Below are 17,036 nucleotides of genomic sequence, written 5' to 3' on the forward strand. Positions count from 1 at the left end.
GTAGTTCCAAACAAGAAGGAGATAGTTTATTCTCAGCAGAATCTGAGAAAGTTCTCCCCAACATTAATAACCTCAACTTGCAGGAAACCTGAAGTCTCTATGAAGCTCAAATGAAAATCAAAGCCAGTCTTTTCCCTTTCAGATAGAATACACTCTAGTTAAATCACTCAGTGGAACAGACACGAGAAGACATTTCACTACTTCTACTGCACCTGCAACCCCTCAAAAAACTGCCTTTCGAGGTTCCAGGAGGGCTAATTCTTTCTTCCCCTACAAATGCATATGAGACACCTTGTTTTGTCATACTGGAGAAGCTCAAACCTACTGCCACATACATACTTTTCTGAAGAAGAAGCACATGAGAAAGTGAGATGGTGCCTATCCCTCTCTCCTCATATTCAGGTCAGAGTAGGACAGCTTCAGATATTCCCTTACTGTTCTTGGAGTGTTTGAGATTTTTTGCTTTGGGGAAGGTGGGGGTGGAGAGTTGGGGGAAGGGGAATCCAGCCCTACTGAGCAATGCCCTCAGATCCACCTCCCAGTTCAGCTTTTCAGCCAATTAGGCCAGCAGTGGGGAGTGACTCTAACAAGCTCCCTCCCAAGGGGCTCCATCTGGCCCACAGCTCCATCTGGCCAGCTCACAGGCCAAAGCTCCAAGAAGTAAAGCCAAGGTCCTGGTTCAGCTTTGACATGAGCTGATGAAGTTCAAGGCAGGTTGCTTGTGATCCATGGGGGAGGGAGCAGAAGCAAAGAAAATTCTTCCTCTGGGTCAGCTTTAGAATGAGAATTTGAAGCATGCCTACATAGAGACTCAATTTACACATTAATTAAGTTTATTATTATCTGGTATTGCAATGCATCTTGAAACTGCATAACAGTAGTATCTTTATATAGCTCACTGAAAACAATTACCCACCCACTTTGAAAGTACACTTTTTCCCTCTCACTCACTTTGTGAAGTTTGATAATGAATCTAATGAGAAAACTCATATTTCTCATACCCAGGACTAAATTAAGCACGATCATGTTGTTATGAAAGCTTCAGAAGCTGGGTTTTTCTTCAATTACTAAGGACTGCTGCAAATTACAGACAAATGTAGTAATGAAAAGCTATAGTCCTATTAGAAAATTAGCACACAGGCATTCATAGTACACTAAAATGGCATGCAACTGGAGACATGAAAAAGAAGAGATAGTAATTTTGCTGACCTTCGATTAAGCTACTAATAGGAACAACGTATTTTAGCAACTCTCCTAGAATTGCAAGAAGAAAATTACTACAACTGCAGTCGGCCAATCCACCTGTCTCTGCAAAGCATGAAACTTCTTCCACTTACTATTATGAACAACCTCACAGTACTGCTCCTTAAAACTAAAAGGCCTTAATAGCTCCACAAAAGCACCAAATAACCACTCCAAACCACAGCACTTATAAGTTCTTCTCACCTCATCTGTTTTGACTAGTTTTCCATATGTAAAAAATAACAGTTTCGTCACTTTAGAAAATAAATACTGGGCTAAATTTGACAGGAACAGTCACAGTACTGGTTATGAGGTACCTTCTTATTTTTACTTGTATGGCTCAGCAGCTTCTCCACTTTGTTAAGCCACAAACAATTGCATTTAGCAAGTAGTTATTGCAAGTTCATTTTCAATATAGGCCTAAAGTTAAATGTTCTTCAAACAGGCCAGCCCCCACAGCTCCTTGATAAGCAGAGCTGATGCTGCACCAGATTGTCTGACGGTAAGCTCATATTGCTCCATTGTAATTAAATCTAGCTTGAGCCCCAGACTAAACTGATAGGAGACCCAGGAACTTCTCCCTCGCAGTCTCTTCTTGGTCTTACTTCACACTATGGCCGTCAAACACGAATCATCATAATAAAAGTTCATCTGGAACAAAGCCTTACTATTTGTAATGCAGTTTCTCTGCTAGAAGTGGAGCAATGTTTAGGAAGGTTTTCTGCAGTAGCCAATTTCTTCTAGCCCAGAGAGTATTGAACATAGGGCTGCCTGTACTCTCCATTCTATTACAAAAAACTAATCCCATCGCATGACCTGCAGCAATTCAGTTTAACAAATCAACAATTACAAATATTTTGGCAAAGTAAGCTTAGGTATTGTTTGTCTCTCAGCACAGTTCACAACCAGTTTATGGCTTTATGATAAAAGTCATTAAATCCAATCTGAAAAGCAGAATTTACAGCTCACTTAGCAAGTCAGGCCCATAAATGGATGCTTTCAATTACAGGGCATTTACATGCACAATCATTAAGGCAGCATTGAATAAATTTGAAAACACCAGAATACTTTTCATAATAATTAAAACTTTGCGTACTCTATATAAATAAAACTTAGGAATTCTCTTCATTCTCAAGCAGAGGTCAGATTCATTGTTATCCAGAACCTACTACAAAGCCTGTTCTCCCAGTACTTGTGGGAAATGGATTAGAGAGATGGAAAAAAGTTTTGTTTTTTTAAGGTTCCTCTTAGTAGCAGATTTTTTTTGAGCTCCAATAAACTCAATTATATCAACTGGTGCTCAACACTTCTGAAAGATCAAGTGGAACAGGAAGATGGGAGGACCCAGGAGGGCCTTTCATTTGGAGATTCACTGTGTAATTCAAGCTTGTCTGATTTTGTGAATCTAGATTCTGTGTGGAGGAAAAGAACAGATCAGTTAAGAGACCAATTTTTTTAACCTCATTTTTTTCAATTGCGTTCTTCTTTTTATCATCAAACAGAACCTCAGGAAAGTTGACAAATTCTTCTCCAAGATTACATTACACCCGCCCAGCTTCTTTCATAAAGAAAACTGGATCTTCAAACACTTTTGTTCGCTTCTCTGACTGTCAGTGCAGTCTGAGTCTGAGCCACACAACTGCAGAACAACAATCAACTACCAGGTTACTCTATTAAACATCCCAATATATTGTTAAATATGTGCTTAGACTCATCTTTGAATTAAGTTTAAATCACCTTAAATGAGATCTTCCCCTTACTCTTTTTAAAGGCATTTGTAACTAACACTACCTTTCATCATGATAGTGCTAAGCAAATGGGGGGAAGGGACTTCAAAATTCTCTTTACTTACATTCTTACACACACCCCCATTCACTAGTTTGTAAACACTGCAAGTTTTAAAGCTACAACTCAGAACAAACACACAAATAATCTACTCACACACCATGCGGAACTCCAACACGGTGATAAAGCATAGGAAAGTCTGAACAGCAACCCTGTTCTGCTAAGAGAAGTCTTTCACCTTAACAACAACAAGAGGGTGGGTTCCCCCCTCCCATGGAGAACAGAGCAAAGACTAATCAGTCTCTCACTGCAGAGTCCAGCCCCCACAGAAATAATGTCATGAATCAGTCTGAAAGTACAGCTCTCCAGGCTAAGAGAGGAACACTTAAGAACAGGCAAACCTGCTGTTATGTGCGGTCTCCTAATAAGCTGTCATTATAAACTTCTTGCTACAGATGGAATCTGTCTCGTTTATAACCATGAACTGTGATAACATGAGCTCCACAAGCAATATATACAGGTTGCAGCATTTGCTAGCAGCATTTTCAGAAATACTTGTCTGGTAAATCCAGCAAACAACTTTTTCTTCATGCCATCCACTTGTTTCTAAAGTATTTGAAAAGAACACAACATACATGCGTTGGGGATTTTTTTAGTCAAAAAACTGTGGCGGACAACAAAAAAGACATGAGACTAGGCTGCAGTCTGAATCCCAGCTGTTCAATTCAACAGCTCTCCAAGACTATCACAAGGGCTCTTCACTCATCCATTTTTTTTTCTCCTTTTATTTCCCCTGAGTGAAGACTGAAAGATCATACTGTGTCACACTTCTCTTCCTCTCCACTCCCCACAAAAATTTACAAATAGGAGCTCGACAACTGTGCAGTAACACCAACTACTTGCTATTATAACAACACAGCTTCTCCCCTGTGCTTATCTAGGTAGATGAAATACTTAACAGATTGTTTACATCTTACAATGCATTGATAGCTACAGCATTAAAACTAATGCCATGAAGAAAACCACTGATCTCAATTCGCATTTCTGGTGTAGGCAGTGTGCATTTCACATCCATGGCTCTGGACTAGGAGAGGAACAGACAAAAGGGCACTGGCTGAAGCAAAGCCTTGCAATCCTAAACACTCCTGTGCAACTTGCTCCTAACTTTCTCCACCACCCCGGCACGAAGTTTTGCACTCCTAATCTCTGCAAGAAAAAAAAAGACCGGGCAGAGAGGGAGGGGGACAGGAAGGAGAGGCAGAACTTTTGTGGGTGTCCCCCCCTCCCGTCACCCCCCATACACAGGCCGGAGAGCACAAGCGGGCCCTTCCCAGCCCTACGCGCCCCGCGTCAGGGGCTACTGCGGCGCGTGGAGGGCGGGTGGGGGGTGTGACAGCGATCTCCCTCCCCCCAACCCCGCTTCCCCTCCCGCAGCCCCAGCGACCGGCCGGCAGGAGCCGCCCCCCGCCCCACGCGGCCGTTCCTCCCCGCCGGCACAGGCGGCCCCCCAGGCCCGGGAAGCCGCCGGGGCCCACCGAGGCCGCCCACCGCCCTCAGCGCCGGCCGCGTCCCACAACAAAGGGGGAGGAGGGCGTGGGGAGGCGCCCCCGTCCCCCGCCGGGACAAGGCCCGTCCCACCCCCCCCAGCCCGTACACAGCCGGCGGGGCGCCCCTTCCCGAGGAGCGGCCACCCGGTGCTCCCCTCCCGCGGCGCGGCCGGGCCGCCCGCCGAAACCGCCCCAGGACCGACCTCTTCCTCAGCGAGCTGCGCGGCCGCTCTCCTCCCTCAGCGCTGCCTTCCCCTGCGCGCCCGCCCTCCCCGCGCCCATTGGCTCCCATTATGCCCCGCCCTCGGCAGTGGGTGGGAAGACGGCACATTGGCTCGGCCCCCCGTCACTGCAGAAACGTCTGGTGAGGATTGGGTAACGGGAGCCGAGGCCCGGCCCGAGCCGTCGATTGGCGGATTGAGCCACCAATCGACTGCCGGCGGCGGAAAAAAAAAATACAGCGAGAGAAATAAAAAAAAAGACGGGAGGCGAAAGGAGCCGAAGCCGGGTGGGTGGTGCTGCCTGCCCCGCGCGGCGGGGGCGGGGCGGCGCCGCTCATTAGCCGCGCCGGCTGTCACTCCTGGCTCCACACGCCCGCTAGGGGCGGTTGATCGGGAAAGGAGACGCGGAGCGGAGGTTTGAGTGACCCGCAGGTGCGCAGCCGCACTGGCAATGTGAGCGCTAACAGCTGACGGCTGCCGTAACCTTCCGCGCTGGGCCCGGGTGGGAGCTGAGAAAAAGTAGTGCACTCCTTCCCGCCAGAAATTACCTCAGGCACTGTGGCGGGTCCGGCGAGGATATACCGCCGGCCTGCTGTCCTCGAGCAGCCAATAAAGCGTAACTAAATCAAAGTTTAAATGCTCCTTGGGCAAAGGGTGAAGCCCCTTCCCTCAGGCCATGGTGGCCCCTCAGGGGACACGAGGCCGCTGTGTCCCCACAGCCCTAGTGCGGTCAGCATGGCCCTGCTTCTCTGATCTCAGCCTGAGCCAGAGTTAAACTGCCCAAGGCTCCATCTCCTGTGATGGCACAACAGCTCCAGGACGGGTCCTGAGGAGCTGCTGCCATCCTGGTGGCCCCTGAGGTGTGAGGCTGAGGGAGGGCTGCCCTGGAGGCTGCCTGGCCTCCCCCTGCCTGCTGGGGGCTGCCCCCTCACACTCAGCGCCTCTTCCAGAGAACAATTTTCCCCTCCTGTTGGTTTGGCTTTTTTTCTTCTAGCAACTGCCTTCAGTAGACTTTCCAGCTTTAACCACCTGTGGTGTGGTAATGGTGTAATAATATAACCAAATTCCTGCACCGAGGTAAATGCCCAGGCTCACCACAAGTAAATCAGAGCCAGTTGCCCACAACTGGGCGGCCAGGGACCTCTTGGCTACGAAACTCATGGCTGCTTTGCCTGCAGAGCTCCTTGTGGTGATGCCCCTGCAGGTTCTGATGCACAAGTGGGAAGCCACAAGATGGGAGTTTAACGGCATTTCTTTGGGTAAAAAGGCCTGTTCCTGGTTTGCTGTACATCTGTTGGAGATACTCTGTTTTTCCGCTTCCACTTTTTGATTCTTTTCCTTATTCCCCACTCCGTATATCTTGACTGCCAAGCTACTTCTATGATATGTGAGGTCACATCTCACCAACACACCAGCTTGCTTTCCAGAGATACGCTCTTCTTCCAGACTGAAACAGTTTCTGCACCGGTGACGTAGGTGTTATGATTCAGCATCTTGGGCACGTGTCCCATCTCAACAGGCTTGGTATTCTCAGGAGCCAGGTGAGGCACCCCTCCCATCATTTAGCCCTTCTGACAGAATGATAGATGCGGATTCACAGAAATCTCCCTCTTGCCTTGTCTGTGCTTGAATTTTCCCAGCTGGAAGCAGACATGTAGCTTATTCAGGCTTGTTCTTGTATTTTTTCCCCCAGTTCCATCAGTTTGAGATTCAGGCTGGTCATGAAATAAACACAAAAGTAAAATGGGTAAGACACCTGCTGCAGACAATGCAGAGCTGCTAACAGGTTACCATCATGTTTTTGAAAGATAAAGAGGTGTTCCAGGCATGTTGTACCTGCAAACAGATACAGGCTATTCAGCCAGCACAGCACTTGCTTTGTGGAGGTTTCACTGCATTCAGAGAGGATTTTTTTTTTTCTATGGACAGCAAATTAATTAAGCTCAATTTTTTCTGTGGATCTGTGTCAGATGTTCCCTTCACTTCTTTGCTGCAATAAATCCACAGCCCCCTCTCCTTTTCTATCTGTGAGGCTGACTTCTGATATATCCAAAGCTCCCCTCCATGTCCCCAGCCTACTTTTACTGGCTTGCCGTCTGGGCACAGAGCAGCACGTTATGGCTGGTTCAGGGCTATGTGCGCACCGGCTGGCCAGCCGCCCACCATTTCTCTACTGCGAAGGAAGCCAAACAGTGCTGATAAGGGCTGAGCTCTCTCTGCCTTTCTCCCCGGCACTCTCTTCTCACTAACAAGGTTTTTCTTTTCTAATGCAGCCCCTGTTTGCCCTGAAACTTGACAGACCTTGTATTTCCAAAAGTTCTGTATCTCTGTTAGGCTTGATTGAAATAGGTCAAAAGGTTGACAAGCTTATAGCTGGAGAGTCCGAACACAAAAAACCCAACGTTTGCATAAACCTCCTTTCTTTAGGAAAGGAAACTGCAAGCAGCAGTAGAAATAAAGCAAATGGAGGAAGCAGCGTCAGGGCTGCAAACCACAGAGCCCAGAAGTTACCTGAGAAGCGTGGTTGCCGTAGAGAAGCCAGGCAGTGTGTGTCTGCAGCTTTAATATTGCCCTAGAAAGGGCTCCTAGCCACACACCTGCAACTGCAGAAATAATACTTCATTTGATAAAACAAGCAGCAAAACTCAGTCCCTGATACCAAAGCTGGATATTGCTAGGCCTTATTAACTAAACCGCATAGCTCAGCACATTTTGGATGTTAGCGGTTGGGTAGGGGTGGTTGACAGTCCCATTTGGGTTTGAATCTGAGCGTCAGCATCTCTCACAAGGTATGCTAACATGGGTCAGAGGGATCAACATCCTCAAAATGGCTTTATTGTACAGAGAGACAGGAAAAGCACAGTGGTATTTCACAGCCACCTGTCTGCTAGAAAGAACAAGGGAAATAATCTAAGATCTAAAGAAAACATGATGAAATAGCAGCTGGCTGCGCTATGCCACAGAGAATACATGTTGACTTCCCAAAGGCTGTACCCAGATCCCTAAGAGGTAAAAGAAATACACCACCAATATCAGATAACTTCAAAGACACCTAGGATTTCTAAATGACCCGACACTATCAGATATCACTATGTGAAGGTAGAGACAAGTGTGAAGTGCAATGCCAGGAAGGCAAGGCTTGGAGGCAGAGTAGATAGTTTTTGTGTTGAGGTCATTATTACCCACATGTCAAAATGATCTGTTAAACTGGAAAAGAAAAAAAAAAAAGAAAAGAAAAAAAAAAGAAAAGAAAAAGGAAGAGCTTTGAACAGAGTTCCAATATAAAAAGGTGAGCCAGGACATTCAAGACAGGAAATAATGTATGACAAAAATGACCATAAATCCATGGAGAACCACTGCTAAATGGTCGCAGATTGCGTAGCTTGTTCTGTTGAAGCACTAGCGTATACTTCAGTAAGTGCTTTGTCTCTTACATCAGTGACTGCAGTGCTTCTTCCCTGCTTACTGTAAATGCCATTTGAGCATGTTATTTCTTCTCTAAACTTACTTTCATCTTCCACAAATCTGCAAAAGATTATGAAAGAATGGTGCACAGAGAAGCTGGGTCTGGAAACTATGAAAGGGACAGATTCCTTTTCATGCCACATTACTTCATGGCCAAATGGCATGAAAGCAGCCTTTCCATCTCATTGCAGGAGTGCCTGCCACAGGGGCAAACAGTCCAACACTTGGAAAAACTTCCCCCCTTGTAGGTAACAGCATGAAAAATCTCTGAGATTGAGATCATATCTCCCTCAGCCTCAGAGTGTTAAATACAGGCTTAAACCTCTTCTCCTTATATCTCATGAAGTTTGTAAGCAGCTTCATGCTGTATCACTTCTTGTGCCAGCCTGAAGAAGGTTAAAGAGGAAACTCCACTCTGCTTTTCCCATCACATAATGAGCAGCATGTCGGTTGATTTTCTAGACAACTAACTGCTGGAGTACTGGCCAAACAGGCGTTACATTAAGTGACTGGAGGAGAGCTTCAATATCATAAATGAAAAGAAAGCTGTTGCACAAGGCATAAAATTTCCAAAATAAATAGAAACTTCTACTCAGTCATACCATCATGTAGTAGATTAAATTTGTGCAAAGGGCCAAGTACTCCTCAAACTTTAAAAAACACTGTGACTGAAGGCTGGGAGTAACAGCAAAATACATAAAAAGGCATTTCATATTTCTGCTCTTCTATTTATCTTTCCAGTATTGAGTTTCCTCTGAAATGTTGAAACTCAAATCTGTACACTACTTCTTCTGAAATGCAGAAGTATGTTTCCAGTATTACATAAATCACTGTCATTTCAGACTGGGCTGTTAGGAGATTTCAAAGCAAAGCAAAAAAATGGAAAGGAAATGGTCCCACAGTGCAAAAAGAATTGATAGCTTTTGATGTAAGCCTGCTGTGTCTGTCCTATACCCTTGTCAAAGTGGACTTAAGAAATAACTAGCATTCAAAATAATGCGCTAAAAGCGAAGATATGCCTTTCTGACCCATCCTAGTACAAACTGGTTAGTGTTTGTGTTACAAAGTACATTACGTTTATCAGATGGAAGGGAGTTAGACAGTAATCCTTGTAAGCGACATCTCCTGTAAGTAATACATAGCATAAGAATATCTAAATATCTGCTCACATTCTTCATTTACACTGTATAATTCTGAGGAGTAAATGATTTAACTACCTTATCTTAATTCCTAGTGTCTATTTGCACATAAACCCAGTTGCCCTGAGTAACCAAAAGCAGAGCGAGCTGGGAGAGACAGCTTTGGCATAGTCAAACGCTTGAATTTTGAATTCTGTTGCTGCATTAAATTGCTTGACTTTGTGCTGAAATGGATCAGGAACATTCATGCAATCGGGCAGTAAGATCTCATGACAGGAAAATCCCGAAGACCTGGGTCCATCTGAGGAGCTTGGTAGCTCAGAAGCAATCATGGATATAATAAGCTCGGTGAACTCAATTTCATACTAGCCCCCTGACATCAAAGCCGCAGTTTTACGCCTAAGTTTAGGTGTGGTCAGCCAGCGCCGAGGAACAGTGATGTCTCACACTGCTTGAACTGGGAATGGTTTTTGATTGTGCCTGGCTGGCAGTGGAGGTTGCAGTTAAGCAGGCTGCCGAGCGTCCGAGATGCTTTTGCAGGACCTGCCACAGGTCCAGCCGCACCTCACTGCTCCCTCCTGAGCTCGAGAGGGTCAGGGGCTCCTCGTGTGAGCTCCCTGGGGGTCCACTTGGACGTAGCCCCTCCACTCACTGCGAGCTATGGGACGTCTGCTTTCAGTTGTCAGTAGTCACTGAAAGTGGCTTTTCCTTCATCTGTTTTCCTGATTTTTATAGATTAGAAAAATGTATGTTGTCAGCATTTCTGTTGTTCGTCAGGTTCTCTCTCTGTCCTTTCTTATTACTCCAAATACTGCCCAATTCATCTGCCTGCATCCTTTCTTTTGGATTAGTTGAAGTTGATTAGAAACACATTTATGCTAACCCCAAATAAGCCATCACTAAAATGAAATAGCCTTGTTTACAAAGAAGTTTACACAAGTATATCTTTATTGACTTAAATAAACAAGTGTAGTTTGTGAGTAGGCCTGGGGACAATAGCGTTGTTTCTGAATTAATGGTAGGCCTCGGTCCAGCAAGGACTTGTGTACGTGTTTAAATCTATGCAGTGAGTAAGCCAGCTGAAGGCGGTGGGATCAGTCGTAGGAACAAAATTTAGCATAAATGCAAACCTTGATATGAATAATTTTTCTATCACCCTTATTTCCTTTTTCTGTTTGCTTTTTTTTCAGCAAGCTGAAACTAATTCATTACAGTGAAATCTGCAAAATAAAAAAAAAAAAAATAGTTTGTGCCTCCCTAGGAAGGATCAAAATAAACCAATTTATGCTGTGATCAGTTATTGCAATACAGTCTGTTTCTGTTTTACACTGTGTAAGATGCACTATGCTAATTAAGCATATGTTTGTATAGATTAGTCTCAATGAGATTTACCCCAGTTTTCTACACCATCTGTGCAAGATTGGTAGCCGAATTGGAAGTGATCTCTGTGTATATTGTCTGTATTAGCTGAAGAAGTGCTTAGGATCCTTTGAGGTAAAAGTTTTCTTTATACTATTATTGGTCTTGCAAAGCTTTAGTTACAGATTTTGAACATTCTCTTTGTGCTTTCAAAAACTAGTGACTTACAACAATATGATTTTAAAAGTTACTGTTATTCTGACGGACAGAACAGATAAAGCAAGAATTCAAAGAACCTGAAAAATCCTTTCTTGCTTGGTTTTATTTAGAGATATAAAACATATATTACTGTTATGCAGGTGAAGATATCACCAAATAAAAATGCTGCCATAATAAAAAATTAGGCTTTAAAAATATACCGGGACTTTATCATTACAAAACTGTCATGTTGTTTATTTCAGCTCTTGGCATTTTATCGTGATGAATAGCTGATGCAAAAAATCTCTATCCTTCTAACAACGCTTGAAGCTAACTGATAGCTATTTCTGTGTAATCCACAGGGAAGTCTGTGTTAGAGCCTCCATCCCTGGCACTCCAACATTACCAGGAAGGCAGGCTGATTTCTTCGACTGGGGTGACACAAGAAGGAGCTTTTTGCATTGGACAGCCTTGGCGTGACACTGTGACAGCCATTGTATTTACAGAGAATGCTGGAAAGAACGCGAGGATTTATCCCTGCCTCTTCTTGGTGTAAAAGTCAGCTGATTTAGTGTTCCCCCAGTTTAGGATCAAGCTGGTGCAAGAAGCTGGTGCTGGGCATATGTCCTCTCTCAGCAAAGGAAAATCGACTCTTGGCAAAAGTAAGGCTTGCCCTGTTGTACTTAGAAAATGCCTTTGTGACAATACAGGTTGGCTTCTCACCAGTATTTGGGAGGATATTGTCCTGATGTCATGTTGTGGCTGCAGGATTTGAGGCACCGAGAGGTTAAAAAAATCAGCATTTTACTAGAGTCGTCAAATTTATTACAAACATCTACTCTATATAATTAATTTCAAAGGCCAAAAACTTTCCCCCACAGAATCCTTCTTTGAGCCTGTAACATTTGCAGCTCTGAGCTATTGCATGTCGGCCAGGGAAAAGGCAGCTTGACTCCAATTACAAACCTATGGTGGGAGAGATGCACCGAATGCCTGGTGAGCTGGTGTGGTGAAAATGTGAGCCTTTCTCTCTTATCTGTAAGAGATCTGTTCAACTTCATCTTCATGCCATTAGATCTCATTATACCTTTTTGTTGGTTTTGTTTTGCTAGACCGATGTCTTTACATAGAAATCTTTATTGCGTATGTGTATTTGGCAACTGGGAGTGAATTGCCCCTCTGTGTTGTGCTTAAATAAACAAACTAAACTGCATTTCTTTCGGCTTTCTCTGCAAGGAGAGTTTCCAAACTTCCATGTTTATCCCAAATCATCTTTTCAACTTCCTTTTTGAAGTATGGACACTGAAACCATCAACAGTGCTTTAATACAGTTACAGTGTTGGAACACTTCTCTGCCTTTATTCAGTTGCCTTCTATTTATGCATTCAGAGGCCCCATTTCCTCTCAGCTACTATGTAAAAAGGGAATATATACTCACAGTGTTTTCAACAGTGACCTGTAAATCCTTCTTAAAGTCACTGCTTCCCAAAACGCAGTCCCTGCTCTTAAAGTTGAGATGTGCAGCCTTGATTCCTTGAGACAGCTGTCTTAAAACCACCCATCTGAGTGACTACATTTACTGCACTGCGCAGATTGGTCTATAAAAGTAATTTGTCAATATTTATGAAACATGGCAGTAGGAAAAGACTCCTAGCTTACAGCCACAGGCAAGGCAAGCTTCTGATTTTTCAGACCTTAGCATTTACAGGTGAAGAAAGGTCAGACAATAATGAGATCTTAAATGCTTTAGGGTAGTATTGCTAGTGAAAATGGAAATAGAGAGGTATGTCTTCTGATAGATGTGACCAAACAAAAGCTGAAACTGCAGTCTAGCTCAGTTAGCTTCTTCATGCAGGTTTGACACGACTGCAGGCAAACATATTACAGATCATATAGTTTTAAGCACCAGAGATAAGGAAAACACAGCACATAGGCTGCAAAAGTCAGATTCAGAACTTAATCAGCCTGTTGATAGATGTCACAGCAAGGAACAGGGCAAGAAAGAGCTACGAAAGAGGAAAGCCCTAGAAAACATCAAAGATGCACACCATGTACAAATAAATAGAAGCAGCAACTGAAATAGAAGCAGTGGTCTGCAAAGAGCAAGAAACAAATGAGAGAGGCTAATATCCAGTAATACTGTTGTATGTGTTCATTCCAAGATAAATTGCTTTCCAAGTCTACAGAAAGAGTAATCTGCAGCAATTTGTAATCTGCAGCAAGTGAAGACAAACAGTAACTTCCCTCAGAAGCAATGTCTTGCTCCCTGTCCACTGGCTTGAAGATTAAAGCAACCCCTGCACCACCACCAAAAAAAAAAAAAAAAAAAAAAAAAAGCAGTTTGCACCTCAAGCACTGGCAAGACATGACATTAGAGATGTTCCAAGGACATTGTGTCTTCCTTTGCAGAACAAATGCAAATGCCTCAATCAAACTTAAAAGCTACATCTGATGGTGGGGATTTAAGGCAAGTTTGGGCAGTTATTTTTAAACTGGAGGACCCAGCTGCCCTCTGTGTGTAGTTTTGACCTTCATCGTGTTGAGTGTAACCATAGGCTTCTCCTTAGCTAACACAGGTGATAGATGCTTGTGCTTTTGCAGGGCAGAGGCTGACAGTTTTGGCCCTGTGAAGCCCAGACTGGTTCTGATGGGTGACTTTATCACAATGCAAAGCCCTGAAGGGCCTTGAATTGGGTGCAATTACTGCTGTTAAATTTTGTGTATGAAGCTGAGCTTGCCCCTGGCCCACCAGTGAGAAAAAAAGCCCTGTTGAAGTTAAAGGCAACAGAAGAATTGTCTGGAAAACCCTTTCCAGGATGTGTCTATAATTTAATCAGAGTTGAAAACCTTTTGATTGAACTCAATAGCTCAGGGTTTGCAAGTGCCATAACCAGAGCAACACAGAGTTCAGGGCGGGCTGCTTACCCAGGTCCTGCGTGAATTTTGCAATGCATCAAACTCGGCATTACAGGTGACTACACTGTCTGGGGAGGAAGAGAGTTGGGGAATGTCAGTCTGAACTCTGTCCACTCTTAAGACACACAACAGAGACATGCCTGGAGCAGGCTTTGAGTCCAGGAGTCATTCTGCCCCCAAGAAAAATGCCCAGCACAAACACTAATGACTCTGCTGATGGGCACTGGCAGCTCTGATGCTCCCCGAATGAATTGTCCCCTCCTGGTAATGCTCAGAGAAATGACAGCCCGTGTGCTTGGGCTTCTTTCTGATTATCCATTCCTGGCTGCTATCTTCTCATCCTTCAGCTGATGTTCCTGTTATTTCTCCTCTAGTCGATCCGAAGGAAAAGCGTATGTAGCATCTCACCTACCACGTGTCAGTGCCAGACAGCTGATTGTCAGCCTACCCGTGAAACTGTCTAGACGCAGTGATGTGCTGTCAAATGCACAAAGTTAACAAAATGATAGGGGAGAATATTTTCCCCGTGAATCCTCTTTCAATCATCATCTCAGAGGTTATTTGTGTCAGTGACATGTACAACATTTTCAGATGAAGACATGATTTGATTAATCAGCTCTGCTTCTTTAAGGTGGTCTAGGGTTTTTTTCTGAAGTCCATCTCTGCCATCAGCTCAGGCTTACATAAATTCCCCAGGCACATACAATGCTGCAGTTACAAGTAGTTTGCACTTATTTAACAGGTAGTGTCAGTAGATAATGGTCTCCCGCTGCTAGATAAAGCCAGAAGAAAAGCCATGACATTTTACACTTGCATACATTTAAAAATGAAGGCTAATGGCTTGGAAAAAGCATCTATTTTGAAACAGACCATCAGTTTCTCTTCTTAGGTTGCTTCTCAGCAAAACACTGAGCGGGCCGTTGGGGGTGTGGGGAGGAACAAGAGAATCATCCCAGGGCATTTACAATTTCAGACAGATAAGATTGTCACCATGAAGAGATCTTGCCATTCCCCTCTCCTGACTTTTTACCCTTTTTTGAGCACGCTGACTTAACAGCAGCTGATATGACTCAAATTGGTGACATGGCCCGATTACAGCTGGAAACCTGGGCAAGGCCATCAGATTGCTCATAAAGTGCATTACCTGAAAGAGCTCCATGCTCGGAGCCAGGAGCTGCATCATGTGGCCACTGTCTGGGGCAAGAACAAAGCCTAGAGAAGGGAGATCAGAGAAACAGGGTCAACCTCTCTGGCTGTGCCGTTGTTCTTACAGTCCCAGAAAAGAGTATTTGGAACATGGTTTTGCTTTACAATATATATAAGAAAAGGTATTTGTGGGATTTACAGGCTAGGTCTGTAGTGTCTTTTTAAGGGGTGCCTTGAGGCTGCCTCCACCACTGGCCCCTTATCCTTGCAGACAGATGGTTGGATGCACCAAATGTTACAATTTAGATGTCAAAGTGTAAGTTAGTCACTCTAAACTTTCTACAGCCATAAGGAAAAGAGGTCTGTCTAGAGGACAGTTCAACTGGCCTATTTTAGAGCTTGTTTTAGGGTGGGATGAATAACCTCCCAGAGTTCCTATTATTCTACACTGACTAAAGGGAACCTCTTAATTTTTAGATACCTCAGGATGCTTCAGATCTACAAACCTGGCCTGAGACTCCCAGCATGCAAGGCCTAAACCTGTAGGGTATAAACCTGGTCTAAACCTGACCATGGCAGTATCATTTTCTCTTTCATGCAGCATGGTGAGCACATTTGGGACACCAGTGCAGAGCAATGCACGGTGTACGTACCAAGCCAACTAGCTGCAGCCAGAGATGCTGACTGGCATGGAATGAGCAACGCCCAGAGTACTAGACTTCCGGCTTTCAAAACAGGGCGGGCACATCAAAAACGTTGCTGCAGATGGTCCCTGATCTAACGTAAATCCCAAACCATGCCCAAGATTTGTCTGGAAGATGGCAACTGGCTTAGAGACAAGCCTTTGCCAGGGGCTGTGGGCAAACAGAGCATGGACAAGGGAGCTCTGTGTGATGGGCTTCCCTGAGACTTCCCACATGCATCTACATGGTACTGGGATCAGACTGAGCTGCCCCACGCTTTGGCATTCTATCCTTCCACAGCCAAGCAGACCAGACATCCTTCATAGAGCAACTTGGAACTATCCTTCAGTAGGTTAATGCATTCCAGGCAACAGGCTGGGGCACAGAGTTTTGTTTTTATTTATACAAATTGGGAAAAAAAACCCCATTGCTGTTCCAAAACATCCTCAGCACAATCACAAGATCAAACCCTAATTCTCCAAAGGCAGACAGGTACATTGGCATGATAGACCCAATAATTAAAATACGAATCTGTTGACTACCAGAATGCCTATCTGGCATGTAAATCTCTGGTGTAACACTGTAGTGCCCAGCTGAGCTGGGAAAACTATGACAAGCTTAGGACAGCGTTTGATGCAGGAGCTCTGGAATTCCCTTCCCTGCTGCTCTTGCACAACATCACTACTTGCCAGTTGTTGCCTTTGTCTCCTGCTCTTCATCCTACAAGTTGCAGCTTTTTAAACTATTGTACATTTGTATTACAGTGTGTCCAGGAAGAGATGACTAAGAAACATCGGCTAAGTTTTTTCACCTTTGATATTTTATTTGTATATGTTTATGCAGCTTAATATCTGGATGTCAGGTATGTGCCTATGGGACTGCATAGGGGTCCTGCGAGGGGATTTCAGTTTTGCTTCTGCTTATATCCAAGGTAACCCCTATTGTGCTGCTGTTGCCAGCGGACAGCAAGCCGAATCTGCTGGCTTTGTCACTGACTGCAGCTTCATCCTGCACGAGATGGAGGAACCGGTGTGAGGTTGCAGCTTGTGCATACCCCCTTCACAAAGAGCCAGTAATTGTTAAATAAATTATATGCTTTAGTGTCCGCATGTTAATAACTCTAATCCTACCTCCAACTACCAGGTTTAAAAATGTGATTAGGGAGGATTATACCCCACCTAATGCCTAATCGCTTGTCTGTTCTTAGCTGGCCTTTTATTTCCACACACGCAGCATAAGGGATCTAATCAAACATCTCACACGCACAGAAAATGCCGAGTGAGTTAAAAATCAGTTGAGTGAGAGCAGGTAACAGCTAGAAACCAGACGTGACTG

The 17,036-nt window shown here is 44.4% G+C and overlaps 1 protein-coding gene across 2 annotated transcripts in view; it reads right to left on the reverse strand.

The window, feature by feature from the left end:
* Nucleotides 1–4,853, reverse strand: part of SMAD2 (SMAD family member 2) — a 52,712-nt gene extending 47,859 nt beyond the window's left edge. For both annotated transcript variants that reach the window (XM_040580196.1, XM_040580195.1), the window contains exon 1: nt 4,778–4,853. The gene's annotated coding sequence lies outside the window, so the exon portion shown is untranslated. The remainder of the gene's footprint in view (nt 1–4,777) is intronic.
* Between the last annotated feature and the right edge of the window lie 12,183 nt (nt 4,854–17,036).

This window comes from Falco naumanni, chromosome Z, assembly GCF_017639655.2.
Source record: "Falco naumanni isolate bFalNau1 chromosome Z, bFalNau1.pat, whole genome shotgun sequence".
Lineage (NCBI taxonomy): Eukaryota > Metazoa > Chordata > Aves > Falconiformes > Falconidae > Falco > Falco naumanni.